The 19,876-nt window shown below is 46.0% G+C and overlaps 1 protein-coding gene and 1 long non-coding RNA gene across 3 annotated transcripts in view; one reads left to right on the top strand and one right to left on the bottom strand.

Moving 5' to 3' along the window:
* LOC130527241 (protein phosphatase 1 regulatory subunit 29-like) overlaps nt 1–12,723 on the bottom strand; it is a 92,954-nt gene extending 80,231 nt beyond the window's left edge. The window contains exon 1 of the mRNA XM_057035511.1: nt 12,586–12,723. The gene's annotated coding sequence lies outside the window, so the exon portion shown is untranslated. The remainder of the gene's footprint in view (nt 1–12,585) is intronic.
* On the top strand, nt 11,966–15,893 carry LOC130527254 (uncharacterized). Of its 2 annotated transcripts, XR_008950963.1 has the most exons (3): nt 12,022–12,787; nt 14,719–14,824; nt 15,073–15,893. It is a non-coding gene; the product is annotated as an uncharacterized LOC130527254 (long non-coding RNA). The 2 variants fall into 2 exon arrangements; XR_008950962.1 differs by having other exon boundaries at nt 11,966–12,787; nt 14,719–15,893.
* Nucleotides 15,894–19,876: the final 3,983 nt, after the last annotated feature.

Raw genomic sequence — 19,876 nt, 5'->3', positions numbered from 1 at the left:
GTCAGTTTGCTGATGCCAGAAATTGCGATAAGCCTCTTTCAGAACTCTGGCTGCTGCGGATTTCAGCAAACAAAGAGAGACGACGGGATGATCTGCCATCGGGAAAATAAATGCGTACGTGCTGACAAACTGGAGTTCAACAACAGAGCTTTTGTGCAGGCGGGAGATAAGCCCACCATTAAAACCTCAGGGGGCGGAGCCAGAAATGGTTTTAGTAAAAAGGAAAGACCAAGAGTGACAGACGTAACATTACTGCTTGTTGCTGTAAACATCTTCTGACCCCAGATGTTTTTCAGGTGTTGGGTGGTCGTCATGTGGCTTGTTGGTTGAGCATTCTGACTTTCATTCAATCCCCAGAACAGCCCTCCTTTAGCAATACTCATTTCTCCAGGTCAAAAATTACCACTGAATTCTTAGCTCTCTCGTTAATTTTCTTTAATGTTGAAGAAGCAATTAAAGTCTCCTAATCACAAAAAAACAAGCCGTAAATATCAGGTGAAGAATCAGATGTGATCAACACGTGGTGATGTCCAGCACCAATATGTCTGTGCTGATACTTCCATCTCATCTATGAAGGAGCTTCTTAAATGAGAAGCCAAACAGTTACCAGTTTCTTTCAAAAGTCTAGTTGACTCTCTCAATCAATCCATTAATGTCAACAAAAGGATTAAAGTTAGGCAACTGGTTCAAAAATGATCACGTGAACATCTGACATCTTGTTCTAAATCCTATAGCACGTCTCCTAATGGCTTGTTGGTCTATTAGTATGATTCTGGCTTCAGGTGCAAGAGGTCCTTGGTTTAATTTCCAGACAAACCCTCCTTCAACACTTCTCATTTCTCCTAATCATGGATAACCACTCACTTCTGAAGTTCAAGCTCCGAGCCAGGGTGGTGCTAAATCACACCAAGCCAGCTTCTTCAATGACAGACTGCACTTCCTTTACTTTCTTGCTGTGGCCCAGTAGAGTCTCAACTTACTGTTTCACTGAAAGTGCCCAACTAACTAGAGCAACAAAAAAAAAAAATTGGATGAAGAACCTGATGTGATCAATTCCAGGTCTCTCATTGAAGACCAGTACCAACAGATAACCAATATCTCCACGTCCTCCCTGCTTACACCAAGCTGGAATGTCAGCGCTGAAGAAACCTCCTGCATGAGAGGCCAACAATCTGATCACCCTTAATTTTTGGTACTTGTCTACATGTGGCTTGTTGGTCTTGTTTTTTGCAAGAGGGTTCAATTCCTGGACAAGCCCTCTTTTAATGCTTCTTATTTGTCCAGGTCAATGGCATCCACTAAGTTCTAAAGTTCTAGCTCAGTGGAAGCTGATACAGGTTAACTCCCTTGTTGCTTTTCTTTAATGTCGACAAAGCAATTAAAGTCACATAATTATTCAAAACACATAACCAAGCCAAACAAAGTCTCGTCTCTGCTCCCCAAGCCAAACCAAACCAAACCAAACCAAACCACCTCTGCAACCTCTACATGAGAGGCCAAACATTTGATCACCACTCTGGAGCTGTTCTGGAGCGCTTCCTTCATGCATTGTTGGTCTAGGAGTATGGTTCTTACTCAGGTTGCTACAGGTCCTGGGTTCAATTCTTGGACGAGCCCTCCTTTAACGTTCCGTTACAATTAATATGAGCCAGTCGTTTGGTGCTAGTTTTCCAGTGTGAAGCCTTTGGCTCAAACAAGACAGACGAATGTTGGACTGTAGCTTTGAGCTTACCATTAAATAAGATTGGCTCTTGAACACAGCAGCTCATATATAGTGGCAACCTTATCTGACAGCTGGAAGTCCCGCAGGCCAAGAATTCAGATCAGTAACGGGTGTTTGGCGTCACTGTTGGTGTTTAGTATTTAAGGATGGCAAACTTCATATCCGTCAAAATATCCACAGAGAATGTTTAATGTTGCTTAAAAGGAGGAATTCAGAAATTCAATCATACAGTAGACCTTCAAAGAGCAATTACAGAACAATTTAGAATGATGAGAAACATGTTTTTGTCTTTTGGCATGTGTTTTCCACAGCTTGACTGATTTAGGTAATCTATTAAGATCAGTGAAGCAGAAAAAGGTTTCTCTAAATTATTAAATGAGCCATCGCACCTCCAGACCTGCTAATTTGTCTCTGCAAAATTAATTTTACTGGCATCATCTAATGCCAGACAGAGGAGGCCCAACAGGTAAACCAGATGGTTCATTATACTGAGATCTTGTGGAACCATCATGGGCAAATGGCTGGCAGGGTTGGGTGGATTGTTGCTGCGTCAGCATGCTGCATTCTGGGACACTCCAAAGAGGTGGAAAGACCCCAGCGTGGGTCTGTGCTGGTACACATAAATCACACTTACAGCAGGGTCTCCGTCTGCTGGTAGAAGTGTAAAATCAGCCTGGAAGGACGCCATTTCCTGTCACAGTGGAATCTCACCACGGAGGCAGGGCATTGTTTCCTGTATGTGCCTACCAAGCACAAATAGAGGCTCCTCTCTTAGGTTTTCCATCCCGCATTTTAAGTCTGAAACTCATTTTGGGGGGATTATTTTATATCTCACAGAAAACTGCGAAGGTTTGCATGATCTCTGCTGGTGCCGGTGCAGTGGATCCACGACAGCCACACAGGTCAGACTGGATTAAATGGGAATAATTGTCAGTTAAATCAGTACTGATCCTCGTTATGGGTAATTATCCATTTGCCCATTATGCAAAAACTCAATGTAGAGAAATAAAGTGTTAACAGCCCTGAACATCTGGTACAGTTAACAGTCTGATCCTTCTCAATACTCTTCAGCATCGCATTGAATACAACATTGAAACTGTCTTTACAGAGGAGGAGATAATCACGCATTCCTCAGGCTCAAGTTCATGCTGGCTTGACCGATGCTGTCGATTAAACCAACCTGAAGTTCTTGCCCACAAATACATCAGTGTCTAGTGTCTAATTCAAGGACTTCTTCACCAATTAGTGGCTCTCAGAGCTTTGAAGCATTTAGAAATGAGCAAAAACAGGTTTATTTCTTTATATTCAATGGTTTAAATCTGATTTAAAAATGTGTCAGTTTTACTTCTTTCCGTCCTCTAATCTCCAGCTCTCCTCAGGCGGCTCCCTCGTGGATCAAACTTTGCTATAAAAAGCAGTTTGTTGGCGTGCGTCAGTTCCAGGCCGATGACAGGACTTCAGCTTATTTTTGGATGATGGATTTGGCTTTTTAACTGAATGACACCAGACTGTTTTGGTCTGATAAACACTCCGCATCAGCTCCTGACAGGTAGATGGAACCAAAGCAAATGGGGGAAGGATATGAAGATAAACCCAGATGGCTAACGAGAGGTGTTAAAAAATGACCGAACTCCTTATTTGTAGCCGCGTCAGCAGCGAGACTGAGTCAGCAGAGTCAGGAAGAAAGCGTTTATCTATAAAAGCTGCCATTTACCTGCTTCATGAAAGAAAGAACTTTTGAAGATCTCTGCTGTACACACACACACACACACACACACAGTGTCAATTGCTCTAATTGCTGTCTGCCTCAGTAAAGCTGTTACTAAGCCTCTGACCTTTCCTGTCATCAATACACACCCTGTGGACACACACACACATACACACACAATTGTCTCCCACCCGTCTCTGTGAACCTGCCTCTCTGTAGTGATCTGTCTTTGACGGCGTGTCAATCACCCACTCTCCTTTACAAAGTTCTTGTCATCGTCATTTCCTCACCGTCCTCCGCATTAAAGCATCTCTTGCTCTCCTTCCTGTCTTTCACTCAAACCTGTCACTCAGCTTAAATGCCAGAATTGAAAGGGAAATAGTCTTCAGTGAAGACCCAGCAGCCCTGCAGGCTGTCTTTGTCCAACCTTGCAGAAATCTATCCCATCATTTCAGAAAGAGGGCCTCACCGTGGGACTAGTTGGTCTAGGAGTATGATTTTCACTGAGGGTTACGATAGTTCCTGGGTTAAATTTACTGGATGAGCCCTCCTTCAATGTTCACAGAATCAGTAAAATGACCTTTTTACTCCCCAAAAAATGCCGTCAGCAAATGTTTGGCAGGACTACTTCAAGCATGGAAATTCTCCCCGTGGCCAGCTGAAGGATTGAATCCACATGGGATGAAAAATTTGATTTCTGCAATTTTTTTCTTGTAACTCATGACTTATCTGCTTCATGTACAACTGCCCCTTAAAGGCAGCTACTCATATATGCTGGCAAGGGTTAGAGGTTCTTTGATGTTGGTGTCCACCATGAAAGGATGGCAACCTTCACACATTCACATTGGGCCAGAATTTCCAAGCGCTAAAACAGTGTGAAATGTTCCACAAATTAAGACATGCGAAGAGACAATTGCTAAACTCCGCCATAGCTCATTTCAATTACAAAACCATCAGTTCTGATTCCCAGTCAGTCGCACTATTGGGTTTTCAACGAGCTCATGCAAACAATTTCCTAGAAATGTCTGTTAAAATGCAAAGGTTTTTTCATCCTGGTGCTGTGTACAAGGACATTAATGACCCACGTGCCTGTCGGTCAAACGCAGTGATTATCTGACTCAGCAGAACACAGTCAGGCCAGCAGCCTCCTGGAGTCAACGTGCCAAATCATCGGGGCAGAGCTGCTGAGATGTATGGAAAATCAACCGTGTGCTCGACCGGCTGAGGCACCTGCTGAGCCGCGGTGCAGCTATGTTTAGATCAGAGAGCTGCACCACTTTGGTAAACACTCATAAGTCCTTCCACAAAGACACAGAGGGAGATGAAAACCAAGGAGATGACAGGAAGTTGGTGCAGATTCTGTGGTGTATTTTTAGGTTTTTAGCACATTCCTTATTGTACGATGCAGCAATTAGCCATCAGGCTTAAACAGACACGTTTGCATGTGACAGTTCTCTGTTTTCAGCCTCTTCAGATCTTCATTTTTCCTTTTAAAAATAAGACTTCGTTCTAATTCACTTGTGTCATTGCACTAAAATAATGTAGCAATTGGTGAAGGTGATGTCACCATTACTTTAAACAGCAAGAACAAAGTGAATCACACAGTCGTGTTGGTCCAAACATGCTAATCAGCCTATATTCTTGCAGTCTTCTGCTTAGAGGAAGCATGAAAGCCTTTCTTGAATAGTTCAAGATCTCTCATCCACCGAATTAAAAAAAAAAGAGAGAATATGAGAACGGATATCCTGCCAAAGTCACTTAGCAAGCAGTGAACAGCACTCCAACATGTTTATTTCTCTGAGAAGACCCCCAAACAGCAGCGCCTGGTCCTGTTAATGGGACCAGATTTTCGCCCTCAAAGACTTTAGCTCTGTACAGGCTAACTGGTTTTGATTTGTCATCTCTAAAATTCAAAATCCAACATTGAATATTGTCAAAGTGTCTCCATTAATCTCCATTAGCTTAGACAGGAGCTCAAAGAGGTTTGAAAGGAAGCTGTTGCCACACTAAATATGCATCCAGCTAAATTAGTGCTGGGAAAACACCCTGTAATGCTCTTTTCAGTTTTATGCCTCGGGATCTAATCCTCTAAGAGCTAATGGTGAACAAACTTTATCTTAAGTGAATCAGGAAGCTGCTCAGTGGAAGCGAAGCCTGCGAATCAGAGCTTGGCTCATCAGCTCTTCTGTCAATGATCCAAAAACCATCCTGAGTCTGATGGAGAAGTTAGATTTAATATTCTGTGTTCTCAGTATCGGGTAGTCTAATCTGTGCTGTAGTCGGGCTCTGAGGGCGTCCGAGGCTGCCTGTTCCAGCAGCAGCAGCAGCAGCAACAGCATAAGTCTATAATAACACAAGCATGTTCAGGAAATAGAAGGCATCAACACCTTAAATAATTTGGGCTGAATTCAGCTCATCAAGTTCAGCGGCTTACCAGAAAATGTCCAATTCTGCCGTACACGCTTCTTAGATTTGAAGGAATCAAAGTTTAATGGCCCCTGTTGTGAAAGTGGGCCACTGCTGCAGCAGCAGTAGAAGTCAGACGCAGATCAGGGACACGGTAAACAGAGATCACACTGGGAACAATCACACTGAGAACGAACCCAATGGGGCAGACACTCACTCTCATCAGCTTCTATCTCAGAAGCTCCAGGTGGTACTATTTCATTTATCAACCGTCCGGAAAACTGCTTCAAATGTGGAGGCGCCACTCACTACAAAGGATAAGGTCGTCTCAAATCCACGTTAGGTGTTTGACAGGTTATTAGCGGCAGTCTCTCAACTAGCTTAACATTCACACCTGTGAGTTAGTGTCAAACAGAAGAAGACACTTCATTTGAAAAGTGAGTGTGCTCATCCTCTCCCAGCCTCCCTGCTCACTTCCCATTGGCACAGTGATGAGAATGTTTTTCTTTCTCTTCCAAAAAGGGTGTGGATGATGATTTAATTGAGGGGTTTTTTTTGTGACTGGACCAAAGCTTAGGGAAAGAAAGGTTAAGTTGCTTCAACACCCCCCTCATGTAAACCCAAAATATGGTTCTGCAAGTGTGCAAATCCATCGATCGCTTTGACAAAACCACAAAAAGGTTCAACTCCAGGCCAGTTGTGCCAGCATGGGAATTCTCTTCTCTCTGGAAAACATCCACTGAGCCAGACTAAAATCAAATCAAATCAAATAGACAAATAAAATACGCTTCATGTTCTGCAGCTATTCAGAACATAATTACCCGGTACTGTCTGTGCTTGGGTCTGCTGCAGGCAAGAGGCTGCCTGAAGAAGAGGAAAGACAATATAAACGTGGTCGGTCTGATGAAGAGGAGGATGAGTGACCTGAGAGGCTTCCAGCACCTGAGCAGGAAGATTGAGAGGTTCAATGGGAACATTCAGAGGATCAAATCTGTATTTTGACCTTTCAGCAAAGAGGTTTGTGTCGTCAGCAGAAGCGATACAATATGAAATCCTCAGGCACGTGTGTGTGTGTGTGTGTGTGTGCACGTCCCTGCGTGTGTGTGGGTGTGTTAGCGCGATCCAGTTCCCTCACACAGACCAAGATCTTGCAAGTTTGCTTGATCAGAAACTCTAACTCATCCCACTGTTTTGTGGTTTGTGGTTAAAATCCAAGCCTGCAGCTTCACTGGACGTCAGCTGTGATTCCACAGGGGGAATCACCCCGGCCATCCGCCGGAATACCAATAATTAGTCAGAGAGCAGGCACACAGAGGAAGGTTTTAGTCTAAAAGAAGAGAGAAATTCTAATTAAAGTTGGCGCGTGGCATCGGGAGCCTTCCCCATTTGAATATTTTAAAGATTGGGCGTAGGGGGGCACACTTTCAAACACGGCTCTGGAAGTCATCCTCTACATTTTTAAACATCCGCGCTGCAGCTGCGAGTTGGACTCAGCGGAGCTGAGAACGCGGAGGGAATGGGAAGCGCACCTTGATCTTTGTTGGTACAGAGTGATGTCTGAGAGGGTGCGTGCAGATCTGAGGGGTGAGATTTGTCTCCACTTTGTAACAGTGGCCGATGCTTTGCTTCTGTTCGCCCAACTCAACCCCAACGTGGCGATTTGGCCCGAACGAAGCTCTTCTCTCACATCAGGCGCCACAAATGAGCAGAGCGGAGCAGGAGCGGAACGTCTTCATCTGCAAGAATCTTTTTGGCTTCATCCCTCTTTGTTGTTGGCACGGTAACCGTGGCGCTGCCACGTCTGAACAAGAACTGGAGCTGAGTGAGTCTGCAGGAAGAGAGGAGCAGCATTTTAGAGGAGCTTTAGTTTGAATTGTTCTTTCTTTTTCTGGTGAATTCAAACGTTTCCATCAGTCCCAAAGCTTCTCTCTTGCTTTTCTCCTCCTGATCTTCTGCTGCTCCTCAGGCTCTGCCTCTGTTATCAGCAGAAAACCTCAAAAAAGTAATTTTTGTGTGTAGTTCAGAACAATTGTGGATTTGTGTCACCAATTCTGGCACCTGTGAGACATGGTGAGGATGTGTGCACGATGACAAAGGCGTTGGACGCAAACGCCGGTCCATAAGTTTTATCTTCGGGCAGAATTCCTCTTCCAACTTCTTTTCTGGCTGGAGATTTACATTTTTGCCTCATTTCCTTTCACTCCACAACTTTTTGCCTTTTTCAGCAGCTCACGGCTGTAAAAGAGGATTTTTCCAGGCAGGAAAAAAGTGTTAAAAGACTGAAAAAGAGCAACTTTACTCCACACAACACGTTTTACCTCAGGAGAGACGTGTAGCAAAGACTCCACGTCAGCTGAAGGACATGAGAGAGTTGTGCTCCGTCTCCATCGCGGCGCTGCCTGCAAGGGTTCCTCTGATGATCGTTTGTCACTAACTTTCTATCCCAGAGGCTCTGTACATGTAATGTATATCTATACATCATATCCAGCACACTGTTGCTGCATCTTAAAGGTGTGTGCTGACTGTGTCTGAGGACGCAGGTATATCAATGCTTTTATAGGTCCTACCTGTGCCAATGACACGACGGGCAGCACGTATCATTGTTGAATTTGAAATGCTGAGTCCACCAACCAGATGACGCCAACCAACAGTTTGTCAGGAAACACTGCTAGCTTCCTGCTATGATGCTTCTGGTCAAATTTAGGCATTTGCATTCATTATTTAATTGATGTTATTGTTAAATATAGTTCTCCTTTAGCATGTGATGAAGATTACAACTGGAAACCTTTCATTTTCCTCTTCATCACCACCCTGACTGAACCTGGGAACCAGAATCTCCATAAATAACATCCAGCTTTCACATTCGGGAACCATTGTTGAGGTTATGAACAGTACGTTGGTGTACACCCTTTAGAGAAGATGGACACCGCCTCGTGACATAGCTCTTTCTTTCTCTCCTCCATCTCTCCTCTTGTCTTTGTTTTGAATTCATACTAATAAGCAGCTGAACGGCGTTTTTCTCCTCCGGTTTATCGCCCCCAGCCACCGCCTGCTGTTTCACAATGGCAGAAAATGAACATTCGGCCTCCATAAAAACTGGCCTCCAATGCTGTTGTCGTTATTGTTGGAGGCGAACAGAAGAGCTGACATTGGAGAATTCTTTTCCTGCCCTTCCTTCCATCTTTCTGTCCCCCTCCATCATCTTTTTTTATTGAAGAAAATAGTGGAGACAGATGAGAGACCAGAAACACAGAGACCAATATGTGCACAGACGGATGGTGGCCATATAGGAAAAATGTTCTACAGCGAGAAAGTGTTGCCCTGTCTCTCATCACTTTTCTGTTTATCTCGAAGGTGAAGGTGTCCTGGATCCAATCCCGGCCTGCAGAGCTGCTGTTTGTCTTTAATACAGACCTGATGTATGCGCTGAAAACAAAAGCAGGACTCTTAATTCTGCCGTTATGATGCTGCAGCTGCAGAATCCATCAATGTTAGACAGATATGCAACCAAACAGGCGTCGATTTATCGTCTGCTTTGGCAATGACATAACAGTCCGAGAGCAGAGTCAATTATAGGTCTGTCAATAAACCGATGCCCTTCTGTGCAGAGGGATGGTGGTCAGATGGAGGGAGCTGATCCATGTAAACAGTCAGTTCAGGACATCTTCAAACGCAGCCTAGACTTGGCTGGAAAGACCACAGAGATCAGCTGCAGACTGAAGCTGGGGGAGGCCGCATTAATGAGATGGGAGATGGCGCTTCAGAGGCTCAAGTGAGGACAGGGTGGGGACGCCACAGTCACGACACACAGAAGGTTTCACAAGACAAAGCAGAGCGACGCTCTCACTGCCAGCAAAAACAATCCGAGATGAACCCACGCTGTCACATGACTGAAGAGCCGGTGCCTCCGCCTACCTTGGGTTGTCCTCACGCAACTTTTCCCCGCTGACCGCTAACATTTAAAAATTCTAAGCTGTCCATTTCTGCCTCTGTTCATTTATGAATGAGATGTCTAAACTGTGCACTTTATTCACGCCAAGAAAAGGGTTAATCACTCACCTAGAGTGGCGTTCTGTCCTTCAGCAGCAGAGAGAATCAATACCAATCGCTCCCTATCGTCCTATTGTTAGTGGACTCGGGTTGTGGCTGAGACCTGACACAGGTTGACCATGAATTAACTCTTGTTTTATATTTATTTGACATTGTTCTGTATCCGCCCGACTCTTGTTAACTACTTTCCCAGTTCTTCTGTCCTGTCAGTAATCTAACAAATATTTTTTTTAGATTAAATATCTGTTTTTGACACAACAGCCATCACAACAACCCCCATGTGACAAGTGTTAGAGTTTCCTGAGGGGGCAGCGCAATTTTTTTGCCGGCATTGCCAGGAGACACTTCCTTAATTCCTGCCATTCATCTGGTCTCCGGCCAGGACCAGAGTTTGGTCCTGAGCCAAGCAGCAAGTGTGCACAAGCTCTGACGATGATGTCATCAGTAAAAGGTTCCTCGTGATCTCCGGTCGTGACGACAAACCGCACCAGTCAGCATGAAATAAATAAAAGCTTGAGGACATCTGGATTCACCAGACGAGCACCCTGGAGGTCCGTCACAGTTCCAGGGTTAGAGTTACAACTTTGCTGGAGCAGAACAGCTCCAGATTAGTTAAAGCTTAATCACACAACAACATTCAAATGGACCAAACAGAAGCAAGAAGCAGAGATTTGTTTCCAGGCTTAAAGGAATCTTAGATGTCATAGGAAAAAGGCAGATCTCATTTGGTGCACCAGCCCAGCTGTGGAAGCTGTGGGGTTCTGAAGCCATAGAGAAGTGGGAAAACTAGTCCTTTCATTAAAACTCAACTCGTTCCTTCATGGCTGGTGGTACTGAGCAGCAAATATATTATTTTCCTTTCTTTATTAACTTAATTAGACTTTTGTCCCCGTATTCATTTTGTCCGTGTCCTTGTGCTTTAATGACTAATCATTTGTCTCAGGACTCTCATTAGGAATTTCTATTAGCTCTGCTTTCACCAGCTTTGCTTCCTCTTGTTATTAGCATTAAAGGGCTCCGAACTGGTGCTGAATTTGCCTTTGTGAAACCTGAAGAAGAGTTTAGTGGCTGCTTCTCCTTTTTATTTCCTCCATCTTTCCTTTCCTCTCTCCTTTGTCCTTTAACCTCTAACCTGACTTTGGTTCCTGTTCCTCTGTTATAATTTGGATTTCTCTAAATACAACCTGTTCTTAGTCGCAGTGTTTTCTGATTAGACACATGGGTGAGTTGTTTTTCCCGTTGAAATTCCCCTTTTTCCCAGTCAGGGGCGCAGCAGCTCACCTGTTGCTCCACAGACCAACCGTGAAGGAGGTTTGACTCCTGCTCCCAGATGATTGAAGAACCGGCTTCTACACTGTTTATTGTGGATTCACTGCTCCTGCATAACCTGGCGCTCCTTCCAGCAGCCCGCAGCGCTGCTCCGGCCTCTACCCTGGCGCACTGTGAGTCACACACGCTCCATCGCAAAGGGATGCGATTTATCCACCTTGTTTATCCACAGAGAAGAGGAGGTGGAGGAGGGGGAGGAAGGTCTTTAAATCAAAACATATCAGGGTTGTGTGTCAGCTGGCCGCTTTGTCACTTCGCATCAGACGCGTCGCTCTGACGGGAACAAACAGTCTTCACGTCTGGGCGCGCAATTGGTCTGCTGGCCCAGGTAACAGTGGGGGGCGGGGGCACAGAGGTTGACGGTGTTCCCGGCGGCCAGATGGGTCGACGGTTAAGATAATCGTGATGAGTCGCCGAGATGACAGCGAGAGCGACCGGAGCGCACGCAGCTTTGCGCGTCAGTGCGCATTGGAGAGGCGATAAATCACACAGAAAGCGCCGGTACGGGACACCAGACCCCCACCCCCCACCCCGCCACCATAAACCTCCACACCTCACCTCTGTCCCACCTTCTCGGCCACCTCCATCTATTCCTTTCTCACCACCTTCTCGCGTTTTCTCCCAGCGTCTCCAGCCGCACACTCAGCTGAGCGGGGCTTCTGTTGCAGAAGTCGAGAGTGCACCCCCCCCCCCCCACCCCCCACCCCCGCATACCAGTTCCATCCCCAGCGTTTCTTCAACCTGGCAAAACCAGCCCAAACCACATAAGAGAAAATGTTGCACCTCTTTCATCAACATATTCTCTCGTTCCACCGCTGCACGGCTCGCCTGCATCCGTGTCCATTCCTCTCAGCACGCAAAACACACACACTCATACGCACACACGCACAGCATACTCGCAAACAAACAGCTGCCTCCCGTGTGTTTGGCACGGAGCCGCTCCAGTGCCTCCTCCCCGCGTCTGAGCGCATCATCCCGGGATCTGAGGGTCCACAGGGAGCCGCTACGGACTGTGGACGCCATTCAGTTGTTCGGTTGCTCTGTAGGTACTCAGGCCAAACCAATACATCATAAAAAAAAAATTAAAGAATCAACACACAACACAATTAAAGAATGTTGGAGCCAAAGAAAATTGAGAATTCATCCAAATACCTCCACCCTTCTTCCTCCTTGACTTTGTTTCTATAAATGTTCTTCTGTTTTCACCCAGCCTGACGCGTAAAAGCAGATTGTCAAACCCGAATCTCCTTTTCACCACCACGACCCGGGACGGACGCATCCACCATGCGTTCAGACAGCATGCGTGTATCTGCGGAGCGCACACTGACACCAGGCTGTTGACAGCTGCGGGGGCTCCATGGCGTCTTACCTGGATCGGAGGGCTCCGTCCGGCGCGGAGGATGCAGTGGGCGGCGTAGGTGTACGGTCCGTTTTGCAGCAAGCACGGACGCGGAGAACGAGAGTAATATCCCTGGACAGCGGCGGAGGTCCGTGCGTTCCAGCGGAGGGAGAGAGAGAGGGGGGGAGAGGGAGACAGAAAGAATACGCAAGAGGATGGATGAGAGAAAGAGGTAGGCTGATGGGAGAGAGAGGGGTGGGGGGTAGATTTGGCTCAATCCGATAGGAATCGGGGCCAAATAGCCGCTCCCCATTTTTATGTATGACAGGGGGGAAAAAAATCACCGAGGGGAAAAGTAAAGATTATTTACGTCTCCCCTTCAGTGAGCATTAGTTCAAAAATGTCTGGTGATCACGATTGAAATGTCAAACTAACCCTGATTTAAATATCACAGTAATGTTCCCACCGGGACCTCGCGCGGCTGCGATTCCCAGTGGAGCCCAGTGCTATTTTGATCCCAGTCCCACCACGGTGGTAGGTGCTGCTGTGTCTCTTTAACTTCCAATGAAAATGTTCATGGATGTGAGTTGACTTGCTGATCAGAGGCAGTCAGATGCAGGCGGTGTGTTTGACCACAGCTCGGTGTGAGGGATGAGAGCGCTGCGCGGCACCGCTTCCAGCTCCAGAGGCGCTAATTACATCATTTGTACTCTCACGCTGCGTTCGCGTACTTCTGGAGAGCAGCGGAGAGAGCAGCTCTACTATTCCCAGCTCGTTCTGTCACTGGTGAGACGCGGCTGCTTTCCAACCCGGGCACGTAGCGACGCGCCTTCGAGATGCGCGTGCACATGCGAAAACTCTTGCGCGCGGAGAAGTGGAAGGAAAGGGGAGATCCAGCTGTGCTGACGTCATTGCCCGGAGGATTGGAGCTACATTTGATATATTATTAACACATCGGTATTATTTTACTTTAAGGGGAAACTTTGCCTTAAATTAAGGCTTAAAATTTCACATATTGCGATCAATAAACAATCGCTTCTGAAGTCGTGTAGTTCGGTGGAGCAGAAACGTGTGTGAAGCAGGTCTCCAGGTCACCCTGAAACGGAGGAAGATGAATAATCTTCATCGTCTTGAACACCATCGTCACAGATGGAGGCTGTGCCCCGTATGTCCCTCACTAATCTGCGTTTTCATTGCGCAGCAGCGAAGCCTGGTCTCTATGAATCCCTCAGAGGAGGTTATTAACTCAGGGTGTGTTCTCACCATAATGGGACTGGCTTCAAGTCAGACTCGGAGTGTTCACTCAGAAGTCAGATGAAATCATCTCCCCGGCTAAATGACTCGCACAGAAGAAGAAATCTCCTCATTGCGTCTGCCGCTGGGCGCCTGGTGAGTTCTCCACCAGAGTAATGGAGCCTAGATTACCAATCAGAACCCAACGGGCCTGCAAAGCCGTAAAGATTCACAGCTTTTAAGTGGCTAATTTGAAGCAGTTGAGTGTAATAGAACAGGGCAGGCTCACATGACTGTGGACTGAAACTATCGCCGGAGCTTCAGTATTTAAGTTTCACCTGCACCACATGCAGAGTGTCACCCAGGTATGGTGTCCATTACTCTGACTTAGCTCAGGGCTACAGATGTTCGTGCATGGATTGCTAGCATGTCTGTAGAATCTGAGTTTGCAATTCAAAAGTCCAGCTCGAAGGTTTCAGGCGACCTAAACATCAGAGGAACAACCTCTTTCTGACGCCTGCAGGCACCACAGAGAGGGTGAAAAGAGATGTTTTTAGTGGTGTTAATTACAAAGAGCCCATTCTGCAAAGTCACTTTTACATCTAAAACAAATTAATTCCATCAATTAGACCACCAGTCGCTGTCCTGTCCAGGTGGTCCTGAACGGTCCAAACAGAAAAGTCTCTGGTCTGAAAAGGCAGATTGACCTTTTGACAGCTCCTACAGGATTCTCAATACCTTAATAGACATCAGTAAGAGCCTACATTCCACAACAGTGAGATCCTGCCTGGGGAGCTCCTCCAGTCATTGTTCAAACAGGTCTTTAAAGTCTGTCTCCAGACGTTCTCAAGACCTCCTGAGATGATCCCTGGAGGTCCTACCTCTGGCCTCCGAAGGTCCCCTTAAACTTCAGTTTATGCTGCTCTGCAGGTGAGGAGGGTCTCCTGAAGACGCCCCAGCAGCCGCTGAAGACGGAGGAAGACTGGAAGTTTACAAGACAGTGACGAATGGCCGTCTGACTCTTAATGGAAGGCAGGTGGGCTCATCTGCTGTTGGACAACAGGAGGCCTTCAGACGTCCCTGAACATTAGAGTGTTTCTCTCTCTCTCTCTCTCTCTCTCTCTCTCTCTCTCTCTCTCTCTCTCTCTCTCTCACACACACACACACATACACTTGCCATCTTGGTTTGTAGTTTCAGCAGGTTTAAAAGGCTTTTATGTGCATCCGTCGTCCAGATTTATCCTCCGGCTGTTGACTGACTGCTTTTACATTTGTTTGTTTTAGGTGAGTAATAAGAGGACAAAGGAGTGTGTTGGCCTCCACAGTAGTCTGGTGATGAGAGTCATTTCCCTGAAGGAGGAAGAGGAGGAGGAGGAGGAGGAGGCTCATCTGGTCACAGAGAGAAGAAAGATGGGATGAAAGCAATCAGTAACTTTTATGCACCAAAAGTGTCACAGACGTCTCACTGAAGTTCAGGGGAAATGAAATCGACAATATCACAAAAGAGAATGTTTTTTTCCTCGTGACTTGTTTATAGGTCAGAGTGGGAGACAATCATTATCATCACCATCCTCATCATCATCATCATCGTCCTTGTCATCATCATCCTCAGCCTCCTCCTCCTCCTCCACATCCTCCTCAACATCATCAGTCAACATCAGTCCAGGAGAGAAGGAGGAGTGTGTGTGTGTGTGTGTGTGTGTGTGCGCGCGTGCGCGTGTGTGTGTGTGCTTAACACTGTTTTTTGCTGAGGTGTGTGATTGGGCATCCACCCACCAGTTTGGTTTTTGTTCCTTATGAACAACAGTGGAGTTTTACTTTGTCCTTCTCTAATTGTGCGAAATGATTTCAAATTCTTTTGTAAGAAATAACAATTTGGGAAAAAAAACAATCTACAAGAGAAGCAATGATTTCATTAAGTTCCTCTCTGCCGTGAAATTGAGGCGGAGGCGCTCGGCGAGAGCATTTTGGGAAATGTAAATTCAGGAATTTCCCCGAGCTGCAGGGAGACGGAGAACGATGGAGAAACGATGAGAGATTTGTTTCATCAACATCTTCACAAAGGTGAATAAATCACAATAAAGGTCAAACCTTCTCTACCTGTTCTCGGCTGCCTTTAATTCAGAGTGAAGGTTAGCATGTTCCTTTGCACATGTGGCCTTTGACCCCAGAAGAAGGAAGAAGTCCCACTCGAAATATGAAATATGGCCGACGCAAAAGACGAAGAAGTTGGACCTTTTGACTTGACGACGATGAGTGAAGGACGCAACATTTTTGGAATCTTTCCCTTTAGAAAAGATCTGGCAGCGTCCCTCATTCCTCCATCCTCCGGCCTGCCAAAAGGAGCTTTTTCCATCATCTCAAGTTTAGCTGAACAATCATCATCTACTTTGATTTATAATTGACTAATTTTTTCATTTGACATCAGGTTCTATCTGTGTTTAGATGCAGATGTCCCCGTTAGATAGACATTAGCTGGAGCTGGTCCCGCTGCTTCTGCCTGGCCAACACCTGGAACAGACACGTGTTTAGTCCACAGTTCAGCTCTGTGTAACATCTGAGCTATGCTGTTATAGGCCAAGGCTGCAGGGGTCCGGAAACATGATCACCTGACAGGCCTCTGTCACCCCACTGGGTCATGGTTTCCTCTCCTCTCCTTTCCTCTCCTTTCCTCCTCCTCATCAAGCAGACTAGTTATGCTGATTCTTGTGTAGTTTTGCTGCTCCCCCCCCCCCCCCCCTTCTCTATTCATTTACAGGTATCGCAGCCTTCGGAGCTGCATGATGACGTCCAGCCCCTCTGACCCGCTGTATAAATAGTGTATTTTTATGTGTGTTTCTGTGCTCTGTGCCCGTCCTCTCCTCTCCTCTCCTCTCCTCTCCTCTCCTCTCCTCTCCTCTCCTCTCCTCTCCTCTCCTCTCCTCTCCTCTCCTCTCCTCTCCTCTCCTCTCCTCTCCTCTCCTCTCCTCTCTCTCTACCCAGCCGGCCATCAGCAGGAGGGTCCCCCAACATGAGCCTGGTCCTGCTCAAGGTTTCTTCCTGTTAAAGGGGAGTTTTTCCTTGCCACTGTTGCTTGTCTGGGGTTAGGCCCTGGGATTCTGGAAAGCGCCTTGGAACAATTTTGATTGTATAAGACGCTATATAAATAAAGATTGAATTGATTTGATTTGATTTGATTGATTTGATTTGATTTGATTTATGTCCAGCTCAAGTGTATTTCAATACCAAAGCGTCGGTTTCTGAGAATATCTGAGATCTGTGAGTGCAGGACAGGGAACTTTAAGGTCGAGTGATTCATTCAGTGGTTGTCCTCCATTATAAAAGCTTGACTAGTCGCTAGTTGTTGGTGACTGACTGACCCTCAAATACACAACAACCATAAAAAAAGCTTTTTCCTGCAGTAGCAGACTGTGGAAATCACCACCTGTCACCTACATTTCTCTCTTTGTCCAGGCGGTGGAAGAATCCTGAGTGTTGCTGCAATCTCGACTCTCATTAAAGGCTCAGTGGGCAGACACTGGCCTTGGAGACTGGGACTCTTTTTCCATCAACGAGGATTACCTCCACGTGTGCCTAGACAGCTACAGAAATGAGGAAAAATCTATCTGCTGCTCCTCGAGAAACACCCTTTTCTCTTTCCTCTTGTTGCCGGTGTTGATGGAATTATTGCACACAGGGATCAAACACAAATGTGTCTCCAGGTGCACCACAATCAACAGCCTGTAAATTAAATCCAGCAGACTAACTGATGTTAGTCTCAGAGGCCGCAAGCTAGCGGCTAGGTTTAAAAATTAGCCAGCTCCCATTTAGCTCAGTGGTGTGAAAGAGTAATCAATTCATCCATCAAGCCAGTTGCAACGCTGCACCCTGTGGTTGCCTGAGGTGGTGGAGAGGAAACGTCATGTTTCTGTAGATTTCAGCAGCTAAAGTTTCTGTTCAACTCAGAAAAGAGAAGCCCAAAGTTGGGGATGAGGTCACGTGATGAAAAACACAGAGAAAAAGCTGGGACAGGGAGGGGGGCGCGCGACATGACCCTACCATTAAAGCCAATTTCGTCCAAAAGGTAGTCATTACTGCAAATTATGAAAGCACCTCACTACAGACCGGAAAGTAGCAACACAATGACCCATCATGCATCTGTGAATGATGCTGTTCAGGTCTCAGTGGACGGGGTAATGTTGCAGTGGGTCATAATTGTGTGACGTAAACAAGCTTTAATGCCCCAGGAATCTTCCATTATGTCCTCAGCTCATTGTCCAGCAAACTGGTTTTGGTCTCAGGTGGGGAAAGTCGGACCGGTGAGCAATGTTCCCTCTAATTATTCATGTGTCTGAGCAGTTTCACCGCTTGTTCTTCTATTTGCACATACTCCGACAGCCATCCCATCTTAAAAGAACCGCATTTCTTTTTTACTTTGGCTTGATGAGTGGATGTGTCGCTGCCCGTTCGTTTTGCCTTGATAAGGGATTAGCATTTGCGTCTCTTAGATCCGCTGCACTGCTGTTAGCTAGCTAACATGCACGGTGAGTAAAGGCAGGGCACATACGCAAACACTGTCAATGCTGATTAGCTGCGTAGCGTAAGTGAACTGTATCGGATTATTGGCTGGACACCTGTCGCACATTGAGTTACGTTGCGAAATGGTACAGAAAACTATATTACTGGTCTAATTAACTAGATTATATCAGTTCTAAAATTAGATATTAATTAATACGTTTCTGTTGAATTTTGGTTTGTGCGCTGCATAGATTTTCTTGTGCGCTGAGTATGTGCAAGCAGTGCGCGATTGCGCAAGCGCGCAGCTTAGAGGGAACATTGCCGGTGACGAACTGGGAATAGTGGAATATGCGGTCAGTAGGTCACGGCTGGGTGAGGGAAAGTTTAGAGAGAGTCAGGGAGATGAATGGCAAGGTTAGTTGTGTGACACTGAGGTGTTTTGGCAGAGCATCTCATTCACAGACAGCTGGAGACATTAACTGGACTCAACACTGCTGATTACTACAGCCCCTGAACACCACAAAGAGGCACAGAGGACTTTACTTTAACCGCCATGCTATAAAATAATTATCTGTACAGACAATGTAAGCCATGTGGACCTTTGAAGTCAGACTTTGCTAGCTGAGGCATCAGAACTGTTTTTATCAGGACTCCCCAATGTGAGGTCGAGGACATGAGAACCATGTGGATTCAAACAGGGTAAACGTTCATATACCTGCTTCGACCAGAGGGTGGCAATAGCCTGTTTATTAGCCAGTAATTCAGTCTGAAGGGGCAGAAGGGTAGAAGACAGAAAAAGAAGCAGTTCAGAGAGAGAGAGTGTTTGGATACACCAAAAAGATCAAATCCAGAGTAAGAAACAACTCACAGATTCTCCAGACGTGAATGAATGACTGTTTTTGTTTTTTTCCTTCAGCCTCGCACGAATTGCAGGCTGTAAGTAAGTCCAGAAAACCACAGTAGATAGAAAGTGATGAGGCCCTGAGCTCAAACAGATTTACTGCTGGTCTTTGTCCTCTTTTGTCTGTTGTCTGTTTATGCATATTTTATTGTTGTTAACCTCTTTGTGAGCTTGTTGTGAGCTTAATCAGAGGGGCGTTGACTTTGGAGGCCTCTCTCCTCATGCTGAAACCATCCTGAAGCTGATAGATGCATTTCACCTCAATTAACGTGCTGCATTATTGATGGCTGCAGTCAGTAAGGTCCTGATGTTTGTGAGCAGCTAATGGTGCAGCTACAAATCCGCCTCTGATTGTTAGAAGCTCTCGCACCCCTGCTGGAGGAAAATAATGACCGTTTCCACGTGTTTGACACTGGCTGTAAATGTCACATCAACGACCACGTGGAGGAGAAGAGCTCGGCTGGACATGATTAGCATATTTACTGCTACGCTGCCACTGTTGGCTACCAGCAAGGAACCGACTCAAACTTCGAACTTAAACTTTGAAATGGACACGTTAATCTGTGTCTAATGAAAATGTACACATAACATATACAAATTTATTTCCTATCTAAATGTAGCCTCCGTGAGCATAAGTCTGTTTTTTAAAATCAGCAGCAGCAGAAAGTCTTCTGTTTTCATCAATTTTAC

Source organism: Takifugu flavidus, chromosome 6 (genome assembly GCF_003711565.1).
Source record: "Takifugu flavidus isolate HTHZ2018 chromosome 6, ASM371156v2, whole genome shotgun sequence".
Lineage (NCBI taxonomy): Eukaryota > Metazoa > Chordata > Actinopteri > Tetraodontiformes > Tetraodontidae > Takifugu > Takifugu flavidus.
This window is presented reverse-complemented; position numbering and strand designations above follow the sequence as displayed.